Source organism: Pleurodeles waltl, chromosome 5 (genome assembly GCF_031143425.1).
Source record: "Pleurodeles waltl isolate 20211129_DDA chromosome 5, aPleWal1.hap1.20221129, whole genome shotgun sequence".
Lineage (NCBI taxonomy): Eukaryota > Metazoa > Chordata > Amphibia > Caudata > Salamandridae > Pleurodeles > Pleurodeles waltl.
Window position 1 is genome coordinate 1707742347 of NC_090444.1, and position 21433 is coordinate 1707763779.

A 21433-nucleotide genomic window follows, 5' to 3' on the forward strand; every position below is an offset into this window, starting at 1 on the left:
ATGATTAATAGCCTAATGAATTCTGGAAGTTGAAGTCCTGGTGCATTCCAATTGACCCAGACATCTGGAAATAATAATGGTCATCACTTACGGTCATCCAGTAACATTATTCATTGTACCGATTGTTCAGCATGCCATGACAACTGATTTCCATTATTGCAAAATATACATTGTTTTAGTTCTCGTTATAAAAGAGGAAATCAAAAAAATAAACTTATGGAACATAAGTGTATATAACCTTTGGTGCAGCTACCAGTGCAGAAGTGTCCTAGTGAAACAAAACACAAATGGTAATAACAGCACTTAGAAGCAGTGCTTTATGAGGACTAAAAAAGACGGTAAGGCCTAGATTTAAGAGGGCCTTGTGCCATACTAGCGCCACATTAGTGTCATTTGTTCAATGCTAAGTGGCGTTAGAAGGCCAAAAACGCCATGCCATATTTACAAAGTGGCACCATGCATGCATGCAGTTACCTACATTAGTCTTAGTTCTCGTCTTAGTGCATGTATTGTGCCACTTTGGAACCCTCTGCCCTTCACCGGGCATAATATATGCAAAGGGGGCTTTCTCCTGTTAGGGGGCCAAAATAATGGTGCAAGGAAATCTAAGGGATTTCCTTGCGCCATTTCGTCTGGCACTTTTAACGCCTGCTCAGAGCAATGGGCCTCTGGATGCTTTGCAGGATTAGCGTAAAAAATGATGACGCTAGTACCCCTAACTATTGCTATGGTGCGCCGTATCTTAAATATGGTGTACACATTGTGGCATTAATATGGCTAATAAGGGGTGCAAGAAAAGTGGCGCTGCACTAGATGCAGTGCCACTTTTCAGAAATCTGCCTTCTAAGTGTCTACAAGTGGGCCAGTGAAGAATAATTAAGAATCTTTTAAAGAGACCTGGACAGTGTAATTAAAGGTGTGGACAAAAACATGAAGTAGAATCTTATGCTTTCCACACCTACTTAGGGTGCCTCTGTGTTTTCTCTGAGAGCATCCAAACCCAATACACACCACAACAAGCCAGGTATTTTTGGCTGTGCCAATGCTTGTTTCCCCTGCAGTCACAGGCGCAGCCTCTTCTAGCGCGAGCTTCCATTGTCCTCTCGCTGCCAGCACAGAGGATGTGGGGAACAAAAGTGAATTGAAGGTTGTGCTCTGCGTGGCTTCATCCTGGCCCTGGGAACATTTTATCTCACCGGGGGTGTGGTCGAGTTCATATCCGAGAGGTGAAGTGCGCGCGCTGGCAAAAACATGCTCAGATAATTTTGAGCTGGCGGATTCTCCCTCACACGGCAGCATGGAGAAGACGAAAAGGTGCAATAGTTGAGGCTGCAAAGGTAAGATATTTTGATTTAGTTTGCGGGGATAATGTAACGTTGGCCTGGTTTCTGATGATACAGCTGATGCTGGACCTACAGAAGATTGCCACTATTTTCAGACACAAAAACTTTATAAAATTCTTATTTTCTCTCCATATGTGTGGCTATAAGTTTTTAGATAAAGACATATCTAGTAAAGGTTGAATATTAGGCATGGAGGTAACTTGGAAACACGTTTGAATTGCAGGGCGAGGTTGTGAGTAAAGATTGTCTGAAAAAAAGATGTGTTAGGATTCATCACAAAAATATTTAAGGAGGGGGAACTGGTAAAAATATTTAAAGCTTACCGGTGCCTGGGAAAGTTGGTGTTTTTCTCAATAGGTGTGTTTGAAATGATACCTTCTAGAGACAAAAATAAAGTTAGACGAATTTGAGCTGCGTCTTAGACAGCCTCGGGTGAGGGGGGACACTGAGGGGAAGCAAGAACGTCAGTGTACAGCATTTTCAAGTACTTTTCCTGCATCTGATATTTAAAAATAACCGGAGATATGCAAGCGGTATGCAATGTTTCCTGTTATTATTCAGCACGTCAAAAATGTGTGTTTTTTTCTAATCTGATTTCTGATATGCAGAGCCCTCACGTTGCTCTTACCCTATGGTGAGTAGCTCATCAAGCTCAGATTTGTGTTGCATTGTGTGGCCTGTAGTTCTGCTTTTCCAATTCTGAAATTAGGCCTGCAAGTCCCAGAATGCAAGGCAGAACACCTGGACTGACTAAGCTACTCACGCATTGGCCTAGAAAACTTGAGAGCATTGTGCTCATACATACAGATCTGTGGATTCTATTTTAATAATTCATTTGTAGAATTTTCAATTTCGACATAGCTGCTTATGTAAATTTTTCTTCTGTCCAGGTAGCCCTATGTCATGCTTGACACTTTCAGACAGTATGAGTTTTTCGGCCAACAGCACTTTGTGTTGGTGCATTGAGGTTCTTGCTTACAGTGGGAGACAAGAAACTATATGACCCAGATTGCTAAATGCACTGGCATAGCTGCCAAGTTTCCTAGGTCCATGCGTGACTCGTAAGTCCTGTCCAGTTTTTACTTAGAATTCTTGGGCTCGTAGTCTAGTGATTATAGTGAGTTACATAAGACTCCATGTCCCAGAATTTTTTTTAAACGAGACTGGCCTAACTAATCACGCATGGACCTAGAAAAGCTGGGTGCTATGCACTGTCTAGAAGGGTGACATTTATCTGAGGCCACTTTGCAGCTGATCACCACGCCAGATGTCAAATATTACATTCTAATATTTTTATTTCATGTACCGTTCCTCCTTTCTTAATATTGATTCGGGGGACTGTGGATTCCAAACATGCTGTTAGTTAATACCAGAATTCAGGTACTGTACTACTTGTTATTCAGTTATATAAAATCACGGCTGCAAGTACCAGAACGCAAACCAAAAAAACTTGACTAAATGAGCTATTCATGTCTGGGCCTAGAAGACCTGAGAGTTGAGTTATTATATTGAGAGAGCGAGAGAGTATAGCTTGTGTTGTCTGGCACTTTTCTGTTATACGTTACATTTTCATGGGCGTTTATATACTCTTCGATATGGTGGTTATTGTTATGTTTATGCAAAATGAAACTAACTTACACAGGCCGGAAATGTATGTTATATAAAATGATGCAAATATTTTTATATTTTCCCTAGAGCTGATGTCCATTACACTCATTTTAATTTAAAGTTATATTATTTGCACACATCCCCCTTATAGCCTCCAGTATGATGCAGTTTTACGAAGATTTAAATGTTCTCAGGCATTGGGTGTTCCTGGGCACCATAAAGTTTGTGCACACCCCAAACTTACCATTTCGTAATTTTTTATAATAAACTTTTCCATGGCCACGTCCTAGAGACTTTCTCCCGTCAGGTGACCATCACTAAAGGCAGAGAAGTTGGTCCCGTTGTGCAGGCTAAGATGTCCGGCTCTCAAGACCTTATTCGTTTTATTAACATGTTCTCTAGATACGTGGCTGTTTATTTAAAGGTGTGTGCAGCAGGTATAGTTTCGGCGATAGTACAAAATGTAGTCTGGGCCGAGGGAAATGCAGATATTCCTTTAAGAAAGAATTTATAGACGCATACGGTCGATGTACAGAGAGATGCCCATGCAGAGGCGCTCCGAGGGTCCCGCAGTTCATGCACAGAAACAGCTTATAAAATTCAGTGATTATTTTCCACTTGGTCATACTATTTGTGTATTTTTTTCAGGTTTCAGTCTCTTGTCAGTTAAATGAATGTATATGCTTGCAACCGAATGAATGTATCGATCCGAATTTCGCCATGCATTGGTTAATAACACGTTGCTTTCCACATTAAAGCAATCAACTGCTCAAGGAAAGGACCCAAAGACCTGAGGCTGGATCTGTTCATCAGAATAAGGCCTTGTTGAGGTCTTCTGATGTCTCGTTCTATGTGGCTGTTGTGCAGGAAGGTGGTGTGATGGGATCTGCTTCTTCCGGGCCTTTCGTGATATCTGCGGGTCCCGTCTGAAATATTCGATTCGGTTCTATTTTATTCTATATGGGCATTGGAAGAGGGCAATGTTCATAAACCCTGTTTCTAGGTGCTGCAGGGTAGAGACATTCTCTGCGTAACACTGCTACAACTAAGGAGGCATGGTTAAAAAAGTTGTAAATTATTTCCTAAAATAAAGAATATTAAATGTGTGGTAACTTACAAAGAGACAATTTATGAACTTTTTTTAGCTGAAAACAAGATTAAAAGAGGTAAAACACCGCAGCCCTGAGAGCTATTGTCTTATGGACAGATAGCCATAGTAGGGCCCATAGGCTTCCAAAGACTGATTCACGCTCTCTTAGGACACCCAAGAGTCTTGCAGCAGAGTTCTGAATGTTTTGTAGTCTTTACACCGCATGTTGTGAATGACCAGCATAAATAGAATTGCCAATGTTTAAACGTGAGTGGACAAAGACATTCATGCGGCAAATTTAGAAAGCTTGACCTTCTCCATAAATGTTACAGATGGAACAAAACAGATATGCGATTTGAGGGTCAAGGACAGGTCGTTGTACGATGGTCCTCAGATTTCGAATGCCTTCAAACATGATGGGACACCGACTAATCGAGACTATCCGGAGATTAGGATTCCAGTGCCCGATTGTCCTATTAGGAAAAATAATTTCTGTTTTAGATGAATTAAGTTTTAAAGAATTGTTTCTCATCCAGGTTTGCTACGAAAGTCTCATTCCCGCTTCCTAGATGCAGCAGTATTTGTGTATCATCTGCATACATGTAAAATGGTTTTCCTATACCATGTAGGAGATGCACAAGAGGGGCACGAACGGATTAAACAACAGAGGGTATAGTGCAGAGCCCTTGGGCACTCTTTATTTGACAGATTATTTGGAGAAGGAAGAGTGGAGCCATCGGTGTTGAGCAAGTCATCCTGCGTAAGGGGAGAAGAGTTGGGAGAGATAGCAGAACATGAAGGTAACCAGCTCCTGGAGGGTCATCTAGACATATACTTAAAATCACCTGTACATTACCTCTTAAAAGAGGAGCTACCTGTATGAACACCAGATCACATTATCCTTCCACATCTTTCCAGCCATAGGCATAGTTGGGAAGCTGATTGAAGGGGCTGTCATCCAAAAAAAAACAATTTGCAAGAAGAAAAGATTGTGGAATAGCAAAGCTTTCTCTTTCATTGAATGTTCTGTGGCAATCCATTTTAGATCACATTAAAGTTTTTTCCCCCTAGCCAAAAGCCTTTTAAAAACACCTACAAAATCTTGTTCCTGGAGCAGTGTGCCAGATGCAGATGACATGATTGTAAAGTAGCTCTCATCTGCAATGTGACTCAACACACTGCCACTGTGAGGTGTGGGAATGAAAATGTTGTTAGCCCTGAATAGCTTGCAATGTGGAACAGAACCTAAGCAAGAGATCACAGATAATTTCAAATGGCTTTGTTCCTTACTTTGCACATTCCATAAGTGTCTGTTCCTCCTTCTCCTCTTCATTTTCATGGCCACTCCCTCACCCTTACTCACACTTGGTTGACAATGTCGTAATGCCATTGTTTCCTCCTAAACAACTGTTCAACCTCATATCATAGTATCTTCTATCCAAGTTTCACATTTCACAGCATTGGTGTGACCAAATCTTTTTGCTCATTTGCTGGGGAATGAAAAGGCATTTTGCCCAGTTTCTAATTTCTCTCGGTCTTACAGACTTTTCTTAGGAGTTCCAAAGGGTAGGGAGGGTAGGGAGAATCAAATCAATACTTTCAAATCAATTAACAGTATAACCCGTTTGGTCACATATTAAATCTCAAATACGGAAATTCAAGTTCAAAGATGTATTACAAATTTAAGGCCAGATTTATGTAAATGAGTCTCAGAAAAATCCTATATATGTAGAGAATTAACAAAGCATTGGATCAGATTAAATGGTGAAAGCATAAGACATATAAGCACTCTGTCGCAATACAAAAGATAGGAAACAATACTTAGTGGTCAGAATCCCAATGGCTATCCTCCTGTCTAATCATTTGAAAGTTAAGCTAATCTAAATATTCTAACTAAGCTGTGGGGAGACCTAAGTATTTCTCTAAAAATGGGAGGATTTCGAATAATAGTCAAAAGTGTCAGCATAGCAGAGGCCTCAACAGAAGTTCTGCAAGGGAGATGTGCATAGCATGAAGCCACTCAACCAAAGTAAGAATAGAGAGATCTTGACCTCTCTCAGTTTCAAGGGAATCCACTCTAGTCAAAGGGTAGGAAGGATCTGCTTCACCTAACTAACTGAACACCACTTTTGACCTTGTAGAATCTTCAAGAATCCAAGCCATCATCAGCAGTAATTTTCCATCTTTTGTGCTCGGTTTGGAATTTGTAACTCCATTTAGATATCAAACTCACCATGGTGAGCCAGGTCAAGCGTAGTCTCCTCTGCCTGCTTCTTCATCCTCAGGATGGTTCGAAAGATCTTCTATTGGCTCCCAGTCTCCACCAGACGAACTGTGACTCAAGCCCTCATCACCAGCTGCCTGGACTATGGCGACACTCTATAAGCCGGAATCATGTCACACCTCCTTCCACCTTTGGACCTTTCCCTCCCTTCAGGAGTTCAGAAGGACACTCAAGAGCTAGCTTTTCAACTGAAGCCCCCGAGTAGCGGGGATCCAGTGCCTGAATACTCTCATGAGTGATTAGCGTGCTCTACAAATCCAGATTGATTGGTTGATTAGACTTCATCCCTTGAACCAAACATCAGTGCAACCTTGTGTACCTCCCTAGTCCAGGTACTCCCAAAGGAGTTCTTCTTCTATTTGTTAGCACTTCTTGTTGTAGCCAACAAATCCTTCCATACCCCTTCCTCTTAAATACACAATATGCCTTTCAATAACTGTAGACTTTTGCAGATGCACCTGCAAATAAAAGAAATTCAACATGAGCAAAATTCTATGATGAAGGTTAAGCATAAAAAAACATTTCAGGTCTTAATTTGAGTCAACTTAACCCCTTAGGTGCTGGGCCTACACCCTCCCCAACGCTGAGACCTTTTTTGGCTATTTGGGGCTCCATAACTTTTTGTCCACATAAGCTATCCACAACAAATGTGTGTCTTTTTTTCCAACATTCTGGGGTTTGTAAAGGCACCCACAGTTTGTGGTTTCCCCTGGAGGAGACCAAGCATATGCCAAAATACAGGTAAAATTTGTTTTTGTTTTTTGGAAAAAATGGGGAAAAAAAGTGCTGCAGAAGAAAGCATCTGTTTTTTACCTGCAGATAGCATCAACAAAGGGTCTGCAATGGTAAAATAACCATCTTCCAGCTTTCAGGAACAGGCAGACTTGAATCAGAAAACCACATTCTTCAACACAGCTTTGGCATTTTACTGGGACATACCCCATTTTTACTATTTTTTGTGCTTTCAGCCTCCTTGCAGTTAGTGACAGAAATGGGTGTAAAACCAATTGTCGATGTTGGACAAGTAAACGTCTGAAAAGTAGACAAAATTCAGAATTCTACAAGGGGTCATTTATGTAGAGCCTTCAAGAATTTCCAACAGAAAGTAACAGTTGAAGTGAAAAAAAAATATTGAAATTGAGTTGAAAAAACAGCCATTTCTGTCTATATTTTCTTCCGTAATTTTTTTCAAGTATGATAGATTTTTCAAAGCAATATACCGTTACGTCTGCTGGACCCTTCTGGTTGCGGGGATATATAACTTTTGTAGGTTCATCAAGAACCCAAGGTACCCCAAGCCAAAAAATGAGCTGCACCTTGCAATGGGTTTTCATTGTATACCAGGTAAACAGCAATTCATTTGGTAAAATATAAAGAGTGAAAAATAGGTATCAAGAAAAGCTTTGTATTTCTGAAATAGGCACAAGATAAGGAGTTTAGTAACAGTGGTTATTTGCACATTTCTAATTTTGGGGGACCCCATACTAGCACGTAAATTACAGGGTGTTTCTCAAAATAACTTCATTCTCACACACTGTCTTACATTTGGAAGGCAAAAATGTAGTGAAGGACAATTGGCAATAACACTTGTTCTTCTATTTTTTGTTCTCCTAAGTCTCCCAATAAAAATGGGACCTCACTTGTGTGGTCAGGCCTAGTGCCCGCAACAGGAAACCCCCCAAAATGCACATGGACACATTACATTTTTCCAATGAAACCGGATGTGTTTTTTGCAAAGTGCCTAGCTGTGGATTTTTGCCTGTTTCCCAGCTAGCACCTACGGAAACCTACCAAACCTGTACATTTTCTGAAAGTAGACACCTATTCGAATCCAGGATGGGGTGTCATGTGGGGCTCTCACTGTTTTTTTAACCCAAAATCCTGTCCAAACCTCAAAATGTAGCAAAAAACACTTTTTCCTCACATTTCAGTGCTGCAAAGTTCTAAAATCTAAGATAAGCCACTAACCTCCTTCCACCCAGCATTTCCCCATGTCTCCCAATAAAAAAGGGTACCTCACTTGTGTGGGTAGGCCTAGTGCCCGCAACAGGAAATGCCCCAAAACACGACGTGGACACATCACATTTTTCCAATGAAAACAGATTTGTTTTTTGCAAAGTGCCTAGCTGTGGATTTTGGCCTCTAGCTCAGCTGGCACCTAGGGAAGCCTACCAAACCTGTACATTTTTGGAAAGTACACACCTAGAGGAATCCAGGATGGAATGACTTGTGGGGTTCTCACTGGGTTCTGTCACCCAGAATCCTTTGCAAACCTCAAAATGTATCTAAAAAACACTTTTTCCTCACATTTCGGTGCTATGAAGTCCTGAAACCTGAGGGCCGCTAAAAACTTCCTTCCACCCAGCATTCCCCCAAGTCTCCTGATAATAATGGTACCTCACTTCTGTGGGTAGGCCTTTTGCTGCCGACAGGAATGGATCACACAACTGTCAATGGTAGTCCTTACATGAGGGGAACTGTTGACCCTGGGGTGATGCAGGTTCTAGGCACAGGCACACAAGTGGGGTAGCGTTTTTATCAGGACAAGTGGGGAGCCACTGGGTGGCAGGAATTTTGTGGATCCCTGCATATTCATGTAGTTTGTGTGACAGAAAGTCAAGGAAAAATGAAGTTTTTATTCAATGTTTCACATTTGCAGGGAATTCTGGGTAAGAAAACTTTGGGGACTCCATACAAGCCACACCTCTATGGACTCCCCCGGGTGTCTAGTTTTCAGAAATGTCTTGGTTTGGTAGGTTTCCCTTTATTGCCGCTGAGCCCACAACCAAAAACGCAGGTGCCCTCCTTACAAAACCAGGTTGTTTTGTGATAATTTTGATGTCTCCACAATACGATTTGGGTGGTGGAATTTGGGGCTGAACTAAATTTAGGAGCTGCCAAGAGAGCACTCTTTCTGTGCTTGCCCCTGCACACACCTCCTGTCTGAGTTGGGCTAACCCTCTGTTGTCCCGCTGTAGAGACTGTGCTTGTGAGGAAACAGCACGACTCCTCATCGCCTCATCAAAATCACTGGAAGAAGAGTTGTCGGATGGGACTCTTCTGACTGAAAAAGTCTGCTCCATTGTCCTCTCCCTCAGATGCTATCTTAGTATCTGCTGTCTCATCTCTGATCCTGCGTCACAGCTGTCCTCCATAACCCGAGTTAGGGCTTAAACAGCAGTCATCCAACGAGACGCCATCTTTTCTACTAGCTAAACTGTCCCTCTAAAATACTAGTCTATGTAGATGGTCACAAAATTGCTGGTGTGTGTGTGTGAGATGTGAGCAACAGTAAATGTCAGTCACCTTACCTTTGTTTCGTCCCTCAATCAGCAGGTTCTCTGAAGACACTGAAAAAAACTAAAAAGACACACTAATACATCACCTTGCCACATACCCATCATCACAGTCTTTAGCACCTGTGGTGCCTAGTCTGACAATAATTTTTGGTGCTCCCACTCCCATGACCTCCTCCTCGGATTCCCTCACTACTACCCAGCAAAAGTGCCCTTCATCTCTCCATAGCCCCTGTGGCACATGCATTTCATTTGTTTTAAAGTGCAGGTAATGACTGGTTTTACTAATCCTCTCAGCTATTCACATAAAATACAGATTCAGCAGGCATAGAAGCCTTCTGTGCTACTTTATGGCATCAAAACTGCCAATAGACAAAAGTCCAATCTCTTTCTCTAGCAGGAACATAATCACAAAAGTTATATTTACATTTTTGTTGCTGCCTAAACGCTAAGGTCGAAACACGTTGGTTGAAGTGTGTGCATTACTTAGAAGATGAGTGGTGCAAGACAACCAGTGGCGAATATATGTATATATAGAGACAGTCTCTCTCTCCTTATGTATATGTGAAGAGATCACTTTTTTATGTGTGTGTGTGTGCGGTTTCCCCGGGGCCGATCACAGCTCCCAAGGAAACCACCACACATGCATTGGCAATATATATATATGTGTGTGTAAACACACACACATAAACACAAATATATATATATATATATATATATATATATATATATATATATATATGAGAGAGAGAGATTTCTCTCCCTCTAGAGTCTCGTTTTCCTATCTCTCCCTCTTTTTGTGTATATTTTAATAGCTGTTTGGTTTCCCTGGGGGAAATCATGGCCCCCAAGGAAACCACAAATCTATTTAAAAAAATTGGCCCTCCCCAGGGGATCAGGGGGCGAAATCTGCTCATAGACGACCCCCTCTCAATTTAATTTTCTTAATTTGTTTTCATTTGCAACCCCTGGCGGGGAGGCAATCGCCCCAACAAGGGGTAAACTAATCTCTATTTTTAAAAAAATGCCCCTTGTCCCTTTTCCAAAGGGCCAACCCCCCAGTCAATTTATGTATTTATTTGTGCAATCGCTGTTCTGTGTCTCCCGAGGGATAATACATTTTCAAAATATCCTCTGGTGCAAAGTACCAGAGAATTTTTAAAACCCCTTCAAGGCGTCCGCCACTAGTCGTAGCCCGCACCAGGGAGGGTGCACGTGTGTCAGCACACACCAATGGGGTTAATAGGCAGTTCAATACACATTAAAAATACATAGTTGTATGTCAATTCCTCCTCATAAGCATAATAAATGGCAAATAACTGTCATTATATAACTTTTAAAAGCAATACCATAATCCCAATACATTGAGTATAAGTGTATACATGTATTATCTTTCAGTCGATTAATGTTATCAAAGCATACATATAATTTCTACATTTCTACTTATGAATGCACCCTGAATAATATAATTTTGATGCACTGCTTGGTATCAGAACATTAGAAATGACATTACATATGTCGTGGACTGCATTTTTATGTCCCTTCTACAATGCTTAACGGCACAAACAAAGTTATGCGTTCTCAGGAATTTTCATGGTGTTTGTCTCTTTACAACTTGGTGAATGTTTTTCCAGTGGACCTGGTGGTTTGACAATCACAAACTGTCTCACCAAAGCATAGTTTGCAGTGGGGAGACAATTTCTGGATGGCTTCGTTCTGTAGGTTTTGTGGAAGTTTAATTATTGTCCCAAAAGGAACCTTTTGTTTAATGCCAGTTCAAATAGTACAATTGAAGAGATATTGCAATGCCAGTAAAAGTAGAATGTCAACTCCACTTTCAAGATGAAAACATTGCCCTTAAGGACAATGACGTGCTTTTCCATCCTCCAAGCATGTCCTATTTCATATTTTAGAAACGTGCACCCTGAGCCTCAATTCCTATTCAAGATCTATTGTATAACAAGTAGAAAAACTGCATACATCTTGTATATCATTTCAGCTCATAATAGTGGAAGCGAAGTTAAAGTGAATGTGTCAGTGTGTAAAGTAACTGGTGCTCATGTGAAGTGCTCCTTCAGGCGGAATTCACGCTATATATGAAAAAAAATAAAAATAGATTGAACTGAAACCAACGGAATGCTAATCTTTGACATTCAGAAAATATGATGTTTTATAAATGTCATTGTCACTCATAGATTTGATATAGATGAATGTATTGAAGTGGCAACACATTTTGTCTGAACAGTTATAGTTCTTTGGAATGTTCTTTCTGTTGGTCATTTTGAGAAGCTGGCATATGTAACTAAGGAAAGGGGTTTCAAGAACCATTAAGTCTCAGCCACACCCTAAGCCTCTGAGTTATCAATGTATCATTATCAGTATCAGGGTACTGCCATTTCAATTTTTTCACTTTGGTCCACAGGGCATTAAGACTGAGCATCTGGGGGGACCCCGTTGAATACTTCAATGTGCTAGAAAGCCTATTAGCCAGACCACCAAGGAAATTGCAGCATAGATATACAAATTTTGCAGCACAAAATTTGCATTTTTGGGGCCCAAAAATGGAAAATATGTGGCATTATTGCACCACTTCATTTTGCTTGTATTCATTCTTTGTTCAGCCTCAAATCAATGTAAACTGTTTAAGCAGAGTATTCCACTTTGAAAAAGGCATGTTGAAAGTGTCTAAGAGTGTTTGCTATATTCTTCTTTGTGGTAACGTTCTGGAGTGTAGGTTAAGCCAAGCACAACAGTACAGGGTTGCTCTTCATCCTGTTTTATGTAGCATTGTTCCAACTTGGGGCTAGAGGTTCCAAGCCCCGGAGCCATCTGCTGTAGGACACCATGTTTTGATATTCCCGCCATGTGCAAGCGCCAAACTCAGGGTTTTCCATTAGCTGCCCTGCGATTACCTTTCCACATCTCTATACTAGACCTCGTCTTAGAGTTCACAAGTAGACCCATTCCTTTATCTGACTTGTAGAATGCCAAGGCTTTGGGGCTCCAAGGACAGCTATGTGATTTTATTTGTTTTTTAAATTTGCATCTTCACTGTATTGTTGATGTTTTTAATTTTTTGTATAAGAATTGTTTAGTTTGCCATGAGATATTCAACAGGGGTCACACAAAATTAAATATCATAAAATAAAAACACCTGAAAAGGTGACATTTCAACAGGGTATCTAAGGTGAACCCCAGGAGCTGCCCCAGGAACGGAATAACTGGCAAGGGACTACCATGGTGTGCTGTATGCAAGAACTATAAAGAACATAAAAGACATTCAACACCTAGTTACCATGACCAATAGACATGGACCCAAACACACAACACTTAAAGATGTTGCGTAAAGGAACCCATTTACGAAGTGTTTAGCAGACTTTTTTCTCACAAGTGGTACAGAAAAATGGTTGTGCTCCTATACTATCAAGTTACATTTGACTGAACATCCGTATCCATTAGGGTCAGACTGGTCTATAAGACAATTGCGAAGTGCCCGAGGGACTGGTCTGATAAGATAGTGTGTGGGCTGGTTTTTGGAGGTTTGTAGGCCTGTTTTAAGGTCTGGTGGGCAGGTATTTGCTGTTGATTTTACTGCTATTGACAAAAACATTGCTTGTAGCAAACATAATGAATGCATATGTTACGAAACGTGTCCCCAAAAGTTCAAAAGAGCCCTATGTGTAGATGTGGGCTACTTTATTAGCCATCTGATGCACTAATGGCTCTGCCACTTTATTAACTTCTTTTCATTGGCTACCTGTGAAAAAACCGGTGCATTTCAAAGCACTATGTTTCAAGTTTAAATGCCTCCACAACAGCGCCCCCTCCTACTGGAGCACAGAAGTTACTTATTACACGCCACAACGTATACTTAGATCAAGTTGTCAGCGCCTTGCCATTGTTCCTAGAGTCAAGAGGTCCCGACAAGGTGGACCGGCGTTCTGTTCTCTGGGACCCAAATTATGAAACTCTCTATGGTTACATCTGAGAAACTGGTATTCTTTGTTGGAATTCAGGAAGTTGCTGAAAACTTGGCTGTTCCCATCGTCATAATTTGGAAAAGTGTATCTGAATACTGTTCTCTCTGGCGAGCGCTGGGAAACCCGTTGGGTAGCTTCACGCTTTATAAGATGGGTAATCAATCAATCAATCATCATGGGGGCCACGTTTACTTTGGTGCCCTGGCCTATTTTCTGTCCCAGTCTTACCCTGGTCCCCATATAATGTGACTGGAGAGTGCAGCAGTCACCCTCTTCTGTGGTTATGTGTTCAGTTTGGACCCACCTCTTTGCAAGCAGAGCTTGTTGCTCTGATGGGAAATGTGTGTCAAGGAAAACATGAAGCACCCTCAGTAGACTCGAGGATGGTCAACATACATGGCAAACCCCAAAAAGTTGAAAAGTGCCTTGATGGAACAGCCTTTCTTGCCACATGAGCAGTTTTTCCCTAGTTTCACTCTCAATGTAACCCGGTTGGTTAAGGAACATTGTCATTCCTTAGCGAAACAGCCATGGATAAAGTGAGTAGGGTTGGCTCTTGTATAAAACATGCATGAAGAGGCACAGAACAAACAGGTACAAATGCACAGATAGATCATAACACATTGGCCAATACCATCCATTTTAATGAGGCCCAGATAACATAAAAGTGCATGTGCACACCAAGCAACGAGTACAGGTGATGCGTCTCAGTGCAGGATTTAGTGTGGGGGGCACTGAGAAATGTTCCTTAGGGGGGCACTGGGAGATATGACACATGGCAGCGTCAGATGGTACTGGTCGTTGTGCATGAGATGACCACTAGATGTCTTGCGTTAGCGGAGGATGTACAATGCAGGGTCACAGGGTGATTACAATGGTTGCACATGATGATGTACAATAGGAGGCTGTGTTGCTGTGGCCCATGTCAAGTGTGACACCTTCAGCCAGTCTGAGATTTATGTTCCCCAGCAACATTTTGCAGACTGGGATTTTTAAGCTTGTGATTATTACTGTTTAAACAGATACACAATTCCTCAAAATGCGAATTTCTAATGGCAAAAAAAGCAGAAGTGTCTGAAATTGTCACAAATGATGTGTCAAATAAAAACATGTCCTGAAAAGCCCTTGGCATGTGCCACTCTGCAGCTACACACATGGACAAAAAGGATGAAAATTAAAAAGGTGTATTTTCTTCTTATAATAATTTGAAATATTTGTTTTTCTAAACACATACATTCCTGTCTGAACAGAAATGTGTCTTTAAAATAAAATTTTTAAGTTTATTGATTTACAGTACTCCTCTGTATCATTTTCAGTCCAGCCTATGCCCCTTGTAAGAAACAGTTGTAATGAGGCAGATAAAAGTTTTGAAAGGTTCACTGATTTATTTTACACCAGCACCACCCAAGAAAAAACAGGCAAAACAGCAAATGTTGTTTATAGAATACAGTGAATAACCCAAAATCCATTCTGAAGTTTGTAACCAACAGCTCAGCCAACCTCAAAGACAGCAATTCTGCTTCCTACGTGTCATTTTTTAAAATCAGACCAGGCTTTTGTTGCAATGTGTATTTTACATGTTTCCTGCTAAGGCGTTTGTGCGTGAAATCATTTTAAGCATTCCAGTTATCATACTTTGAGGGGCATTGATAAAATTGTTGATCTTGCTTTGGGCGCTGAGGCTACTGGCAGCTCTCTCTCGTACTGTGTCCCCTCAATCTGTCTTTATCTCGCTCCTCCTCACTTGTTGAAAACCCTGACTTAAAGAAACAGCTCCTACCCTCTTTTTCCTCTCCTTTGCTTCGTTTATTCCCATGTGAAATGGATCCAGAAAAGAAAAAATTGCTGAAAATGTCTTCTTTTTCGGACATTTTTCCCTTCCAAAGTGCAGCCTTGGGACAAAGAAAAAAAATCAAAATCAGTTTAAATTAATGAAACAAGAGAATGTAGTTTCAAAGTGGCCAGACTGAGTTTTTTTCACACCCAAACACATTAGCACCACTTTATAGAGCTTGCCAGTGAAGCGCAAGTTTTGTTTTCTCTTCTTTCTTTCAACAACATTTTTCCCCCAGGGTAGGGAAATGCGCCATTCCTAGAGGTACCCCACCACCCACACTCATATTTATCCCTAGTTTGACATATCTAAATGGCAGCAAGAGCTGAACAAGTGAATTAAGAGAGGGTGCCAACCCTGTTTTATATCATTAAGGGCCTCATTATGGGTCTGGTGGTCAGTAGACCACCAGACTCGCGGATGGCGATCAGACCGCCACCAATGCTATAGTCCGAGCACCACATTACAACCCTGGCAGTCAGGCCACCGGGAACTGCCAGCTCTGCCAGGATCAGTGATCCCAGTGGTCTGGACGGGGTGATGGTCCTAATCCGCCAGGGCAGTACTGCAAGCAGCGCTGGCCTGGGTATCATGATGCCCTTCACTGCCAGTGTTTTCATGGTGGTACCCCTGCCATGAAAAGGCTGGTGGAGAACGGGGGCAAGGTGCCCCTTGGGAAGCACCATCACAATGTTCACTGTCTGCTTTGCTTTGCTTTGAAGACAGTGGACATTGCGAGGGTGCTTGTGCACCCTGCTTGCTACAGCATTGCTGCAGGCTTGAGTACGAGGTGGAGACAATGCTGTAAGCTGTTTCCTGCTAGGCCAGTGGGTAGAAACTCAGGTTTCCACCTACTGTCCTAGCGGGAAACTCTTAATGGGGCCAGCGGGAAGGTAGCCTGTGTGGCGCCAACCTCCCCATCGGAAGGTTGGGGGATGGTGAAAACCATCCGCCGAACTCATAATGAGACCCTAAGTCTTTTGACCAAATTATAAAAAGTATTACCTCCCTGATAGAGAGGCAGTTGAGAGGTGTAACCATCAAAGACCATTTCTGTGGGGTTAACTTCTTTCTTTTTGAAATATGCGATCGAAAAATGGGTGTTATGCTCTGTCTACAAAATTTTACCCAACAATTTTCTGTGCACCCAGCAGCTCTGTAACCAGTCTCCTTTGCTCTGTGAGGCATGCACAGCTCTGCATCCACGTGCCCGAGAATGCATGCTGTAAATGTGATGTCCCGCAGTGCCTGCAGACAGGATCATACATTCGCTTCTTTAATTGCTAATGTGGCAGGAGGAAGCAACTATTAAAGGCTTTATGGCTCCATGTAGTGAGTTGTGTGCGTACAGCAAATAGAAGCCCCCTTTTTTTTTTGCAGTCTGCAGCCAGAACTTTTTTTGCAGCCAAAATGCTAAATATTGCAGTCAGTGTGCTCCTTTGATTATTAATCGTGAAATGCTGGGAGATCTGACTAACATCCAGATAGGAGGCCAAGCACCCCAGGCCAGCTCCTTCTACCCATTTCAAGCTATTTGACGCAATTCCTTTTAAATGTGTTTAGAGGTAAATGGCTAAGTAAAGATATTTGCATGTGTCACACGGTTTTCTTTCCAATTCAGTATGTCTTATTATTTCATTATTTCCAGTCAGACAAATAATGAGTCTAAAAAATCATGAAATCTAGCTGAAGTAACTTAATTCTGCTTTTGTATTTGATCAGTTTAGTTCTACTAAAGTAATTTTGGTATCAGCAGTTATCCATTGCTCGTAGTTTATGATCTATTATGTTTGTCTATGAAATGGAGTCTGCAGTAGTTCTGAGCATGTGAGCTGGAGCACAAGGACATGAAAGAAATGATTTTACTGCACACCCACACATCCTACATATGTGTGAATGTTTGGATTTTGTCAATAACTTCTAGCGTTAATTTATACACTGTTGAATATCTGCTACTCCCAGTGTCAATCTGGTCATCTGACATAATGAGAAGTCGCCACACGGTAGAAGGGATGTACTAGTCTGGCAGGAATGGCACCATGTTTTATCAAAGCACAGGAGGTTGAGGGCTTGTCAGCGATCTTCCTATCATAGAAGAAGTCTAAATTCAAGAGGTCTAAACAAAAGAAAAACAAAAACAAAAGGAGGTGGAATGCTCTGAGAAGGTGGGATTCCTCCTAGTTGATAGCAATATAATTTTTCTTAGGTATAATTAATTCAGAAAATAACTCAAATTTATCAGGCTGTTAAGAGAGATGAAAAAAGTGTATGTGTGTGGGAAGGGAGGTCTCTAAAAGGGGTGTGGCCTATGAAATGATAGGCATGGCTTAAAACGTAAAATCAATTCTGTGATTTCTGTAGTGTGCCACTTGACTGGTATGCTTATATCTCTCTCAGCTTTCAGTTATTGCATTCAGATTTATAACACAACTGACAAACACCTAAAACCATTTGTGACCACTGGCTTTCTCAATGATTGTCCCTGTGTGCTTTGCAGAGTGGCCAAGGATTGGGTGACCATGTGTTCTGAACTTGCGCTGCCCTCAGGCTCTACTCCAGAGATCTCAATTGTGGCCCTTTAAAAACACCCAAAGGAAACTCAATTCAAAGTATGCACTATACAAGTGTAATAATCTTCATGAAAAAAATACACAAACACCATATCCTGGTAATAGCCGATACTCTTAGGAAATGCAAGCTTAAGGAAACGTGAATTAAAAACAGGAACTTCAAAACTGACATGGATTATGTTAGACCTGGCAGCCTTAAAGTGGCTTCCTCACCAGCTTTTAGCTACCTCCTTCATTTTTCTGACCTTGTTTTTGCTGGCTTTAGGACTATGTGCACTTTACCACTGCGAACCAGTGGTAACATGGTGCTCAAATGGTAATATTGGTTATCCCTAGTTGGCATATTTAATTTACTTATACGCCCCTAGTAAAGTGCCATACATGTGCCCAGGGCCTGAAAATTAAATACTACTTGTGGGTCTGTGGCATTGATTGAGCCACCGCTTAAGTAGCCCTTTAACCATGTCTCAGGCCTGCCATTGCAGAGCCTGTATATGTAGGTTTACACTGCCATATCGACCTGGCAAACTAACCGCTTAATCGGGCCCAAGCTTCCCTTTTCATACCTATAAGTCACTCTTAAGGTACTCCCTGGTCAACCCAGAAGTCAAGGTGCAATGTATTTAAAAAGGCAGGGCATGCAATTTTATGTTTTACATGTCTTAGTAGTAAAAACCTCTCAGTCATTTTTCACTACTGCAAGGCCTATCTCTCCCACAGCTTAACATTGGGATTACCTTCTTACATTTTATAAGTGTAATTCCCAATCTGGAAGAGATACGTTTTTCAAGTCTGTTGTCTCTGGAATCACAATTTTAAATGATCACTTATGATGAATTCAGATTTTAAATTGTAATTCTGAAAATGCCTCTTTTAGAAAGTTGGCATTTTATTAGTTTAGTCATTTGGTGCCTGCTGCTTGCCTCTCTGATCACTTGTCTGGGGTGGGTGACTGCAGGGTTTTGTGTTTTCCTCCTAGACATTCACACACAATGGTATCTTAGGTGTGACTTGATGGGCCATCCTGACACAATGGGAAGGAGATGCCGGCCGCAGCCTCTCTTACACCTGAATAGGTATGTGTCCTTTATCACACAAAGGGCTTCATAACCCCCTGTAGTGAGACTGGAGGCACGGTAGAAAGGACAGGCCTGTCTTTGAAGTCTCTCCCACTTCAAGGGCCAAACTCGGTATAAGTACTGGACCTCTGACATCACCAACTCAATACACTTCTAGACTTGTGACTATTCTGCCAAGAAGGACTGCTGTGCTCCTTAAGGACTGCCACACCTCTGGACTCCTGTCTTACTGTGCTGCCCTGCTAACTGCTGTTGCCCTGCCTGGTGAGAAGCACCGAACCTGCGTCACTTGAACTGAGAGTGACTCCAAGGGCCAGACGACTAGTCTCCTAATTCGAAGTCTCAGGGACATAACACTTCCAACCAGCCTACTGCTGCAGCTGGACTCTGCCACCTACAAGTCAGCCCAACCTATTTGTGCCACCGCAGTCCTGGACTCTATAGGTGCATAAGCAACCCAAGACCTGTTTCACGATTATTAGGGTTCCCTTGCCTATCTGGAGTAACTCCTAACGCATATGGATACCCAGTCAGTATTCAATAAAGATGAAGGAATCTTGCTCTAGCAGAACCCCTGCATCTCCTCTGTTGCTTGGACAGAATCGGCGCATCTCCAAATTTGCGTGGACAGAACCAGCACATTGCTTTCAGAATGAGCACTGTGATGATTCCTTCAGCCAAATTCCCTTGCTTCCCCTTCAATGACAGCTTCCACGCAGCACCAAACTCTGCATCACAATCACTGCCCTCATTGGAACCAGTGCATCCACTCAACACAGCCGGCACTTGAACCCATACTCCATTGCATCTTGGCTCTGACGCATTGCCACTGATGCATGGGAAACATCAATGCATCTCCTCTGCTGTGGAGATTGATACCAACCCATTGGTTCTGCTTCACACCACTTCTTTGCCGGCGCAGCCAGGATTAAGGTACTTCTGTTCAGCAGACCTCACTAGGTCTCTGTATTCAGCCCGCGTTCCATCGTGGTCGGCCTGAACGTTTGGCTTTGTCTTGTTCCTGCATGACCAGATGTCCCTGATTGGAGCTCCTTGCTTCCATATGCTATTTTACAGTTTAATCTTTAAAAATTAATAATTCAAGTTCTACTTTGATCTTTGTTCATTTGGTATTGTTTTAGTTATTAAATTAAGTTCTATTTTTCTAATCAGGTGTGGAATCTTTTTGTGTGGTGTTATCACCGTTTTACTGTTTGAAGTGTGGCATGAAAACTTTACACATTGCCTCTTAAATTAAGCCTAACTGTTCTGTGCCAAGCTACCAGAGGGTGAGCACATGTTAATTTATGGTGTGGTTGTGATTTACCCTGACTAGAATTGTGGTCCCTGCTTGATCACAGTGCATACCTCTGTCAACTGGAAACCCAACCTCTAACAGATTCTTAACAATTTTTATATTATTTATTCAGAAATCATACATGTTTTTTATCAGTAGAGTTAAGGACATGATGATAGGACTCGATATGGAACCTGTTCAATATCAATTTTAAAATACTACTATATTTTAAGTAATCATTTGGACTATGCCCAAGTCTAAATAGATAGAGCATTTTTCATGAAAAAAAACTTTTTTTCAGGTGCTCCAGTGAGGCACACAATGAAAGTGCATTTCTTTATATTAACCTAATCTCTTTCAGTTTCATTATGGGAAGAAACATTTGAAATCTGTTCACTAATACTGCAATCAGTTATATCAATTCCCGGTATGCAGATCTGTTGTGACATGTCACTTCTGCAAAACCACAAAATGCTAGAACAACTACCAAACAAATGATGACATTCCTAGTGTTTGAGGAAGGGTTTCCTGACAACCACTGTCAGGTAATGCACAATTCGTAATTAGGCTGACTTACCTTGTTCACACGTGTCTGATGAAAATCATCATCATAGATATCTGTATAAAATATTAGCATTTCTACCATTACACATTTTTGTTGTAAAATGACTACCCGCTCACTAGCACAATCTATTTCTAAGAGGTGGCAGGAGCTGTACAAATACTCTATCTTATTCACTCACCCACTAACTCACGCTCCTTTCTTATATTGCACTTACATCCATCTCTTGCAGCATCAACTGCTCTTCTACTTTATACCTTTAATCACATCCTTTTCTGCATCACCAGTTCCTTTACTCAGCAATGCCCAAGCCATTCAACTGGAATTGTTGTGACTTCACTATTTATGCTTATATTCGGTCACTTATACCATTTCTTCACTTCACTCTTCTGCACTACCTCTTTTCTGATGCACTACCTCTCCTCTCATGCACCACATCTCTTCTCACACACCACCTGCTGCTTACCACTCACCTTCCTCTGTTGAACCC

The 21433-nt window shown here is 41.5% G+C and overlaps 1 protein-coding gene across 2 annotated transcripts in view; it reads left to right on the plus strand.

The window, feature by feature from the left end:
* Positions 1 to 1189: 1189 nt before the first annotated feature.
* Positions 1190 to 21433, plus strand: part of LOC138296692 (adhesion G protein-coupled receptor F5-like) — a 1076691-nt gene continuing 1056447 nt past the window's right edge. For both annotated transcript variants that reach the window (XM_069236057.1, XM_069236058.1), the window contains exon 1: positions 1190 to 1337. The gene's annotated coding sequence lies outside the window, so the exon portion shown is untranslated. The remainder of the gene's footprint in view (positions 1338 to 21433) is intronic.